This window comes from Condylura cristata, unplaced genomic scaffold, assembly GCF_000260355.1.
Source record: "Condylura cristata isolate star-nosed mole 26May11 unplaced genomic scaffold, ConCri1.0 scaffold00011, whole genome shotgun sequence".
NCBI classification, from domain to species: Eukaryota; Metazoa; Chordata; class Mammalia; order Eulipotyphla; family Talpidae; genus Condylura; species Condylura cristata.
The window spans coordinates 22,371,304-22,373,988 of record NW_004567112.1 but is presented as its reverse complement, the minus strand read 5'-3'; positions in this window follow the sequence as shown (position 1 = coordinate 22,373,988).

The following is a 2,685-nucleotide window of genomic DNA, read 5'->3' as shown; positions in this document are numbered from 1 at the left end:
TGGAAATATTAATAGTTAAACTGTGTATGTTACGGTTGCGTGGTTAAGCTTCAAATTACCAATGACAGTCCTGGCACCGCAAAAGCACATAGTAAGTATTCATCAGTCATCATCTTCAGTGCTGATTCAATTTCTCCCCAAGCATAGCCAAAGAGCTCTTCCCTGGGGGAAGAAAGAAGGCCTTCCACCCATGGCTGATTTACATTCTACTCAACTTTGAAGACAGTTATGCAAATGTATAAAGTTAGCATACTTAATTTTGGAGATAAAAATTAAGCAAAACAAAGGGGCTTTTTGTTTAAGAGTAAAGAAAAGGATCAGTCCATACCACCCAACTAAGTTTTCTCTTTTACAAGGCCATTTGGGCTATTTCTCCTAGTATATGATCATTTAGTCAAGGGAATAGAAAGATTACATAAAGGGCCCTCCCTGGTGGCACAAAGAGTTAAAGCACAGCACTATGAAGCTCACCGCAAGTGCTTCAGCACGACTTTAATCCCCAGCCAGGGAGGTGACCCACATGGCTCAGCAGACCTCTGCTGACCCACCCACTGCTCCCCTCAGCAATGTACTTCATCAATCTGCCTGTTCTGCTCCTCACTCTGTCTCTGGCGAATCCTCTCACAGCCCCTACACCTCTGACCTATATTCCAGTTTGTATGCATAAATACATAAATCTTAAAAAGAAAGATACATATAAGTCCTACACAACTGTCTTTCACCTGGGTTTCACTCTGGATGGTCTCGGCATCCTGGTAAACTAAATAGGGCTATCCTACTCCCTCCTGCACAGACCAACACTTCTATTGCTGAGGTACCTTGGCTCCCCTACTGTCCCCTGTTCTCTTAGAATCTCATCATTTGCTTTCTCTTGGGTGGGTAGAAGGGTGTAGTGAGCATATCTTTTTATTTTCAGTACTCTCATAGCTTCAACATCTGGAGACATAGGTGGTAAGTATAGGTGCTAGAAATTGTAAATGACTCACCTCTAAGCATATCTTGCATTTGCTAACCCAACAATCCAGAGTCCCTATCTGAAACCACCTCCTGTCAGAGACTCTCACCCAGATGACCTGTCTAAATCATGCCAAAGCAGGAACCAGGTAGTTGGGGAAGCTGCAGTGCCCCAAGCCCTAGTGAAATAATTTCATCTAGCTTATCTTAAACCTCCTTATCATGCCATCCTCACTCCTTCCCAGGGAAAGTGCAAAAAACACTCTTGTCCACATTTTCCTTTCATGTCTGCCTCTGATGACCCTAATGCTTCCTCAAGTGGTACCCCTTGTGTGGCATGCCATTCCTCCTTTTTTATATGCCAGGAAACTGCCAGTAAAACTTTTTCCTTCATGACAGCCATTTCTATGTCTACAAGTCTTATTATTGCTAATTAAAACATAACCTGGGGGCCGTTACAACAAAGGGAAATAAAAAAGGAGAAAGAGGCAAAGATAAGAGCCAGCAGGGGAGAAAAAGTAAAATTCAATTCAGGACACATGAGTAAGACAAGAATCCTCATGCTTGTAAAAGCAGAGTTAGTGAAAGACTTTCATAGACATGATGGTGTCCTGGCTTTGGAAAGGTCTACAAGGTCAGCATCATTAACTTCACTTACACAAAGAGGTTGAGACCCAGACAGTTTTCATTGATTTGGCCAATATCACACAGTCAGTAGATGGCCATGCAAGGATTTGAACTCAGATCTATCAGATTCTAAAATTCTGGGACTGTTCTCCTCTTGCCCTGGAATAGGCAGAAAGAAAATAAGAATAAAGACTGGCTTTTCTATGATTCTATAATTAGGGAATTCATTTAATTTTCTTCCATTCATGGGCTTTACAGAGTTCTCTAAGACAGAGACTTTGTCTTGTGCATTCTCCAATGTCTTTTCTGTTCACAGAGTATTCAATGTATGTGCAATAAGTACTCGTAAGTACACACTGGACTAAAAAAATGAATAAGGAGCAACAATGGATGCACTGGAAGGGACAGGTAAGCAATTTCAAGTCTCCTAGGAACCCAGAATCTCCTTTTCCTGTCCTTGGCTCTGTTAGGTCAATGTAGCATTGGTATATCGAACTGATAAAGAAAAATTGGAGATGTTCCCACAGAAGTCACTGGAGTATCTGTCAGTACAATTTTAAAAGAAATGGTCAAAAAAAAAAAAAAAAAAGCCTGTCTGTATGGTTTATGGTTTTGAAGAGATAAAGCCCAAAAAAGCTGTTCTGGGATGACTTGCATCTGGTCTTGTTTTTTCTTAAGCTACTCTGACTTCCAGAACTGAGAGGTTTGGTTTCCGTTTCTCAGAATGCCCAAATGTGTAACGACTTCTCATTACAGATTTCTGGATCTAACATATATTTTCCCACTGATTTCTATATACTAAATTTAGAAATGCATTCATGTGGTAAGATATGAATTTCTATCAATGGTCTTGCATTTGCTAACCCAACAATCCAGAGTCCCTATCTGAAACCACCTCCTGTCAGAGACTCTCACCCAGATGACCTGGCTAAATCATGCCAAAGCAGGAACCAGGTAGTTGGGGAAGCTGCAGTGCCCCAAGCCCTAGTGAAATAATTTCATCTAGCTTTATGAAAACTTCTTTTATTCTGCCTCAGTGGGAATGCTAAGAGCATTTTTGGGCAGGAACAACTGTGCTGTGTGTGGAAGGCCCAAGAGCCTCAG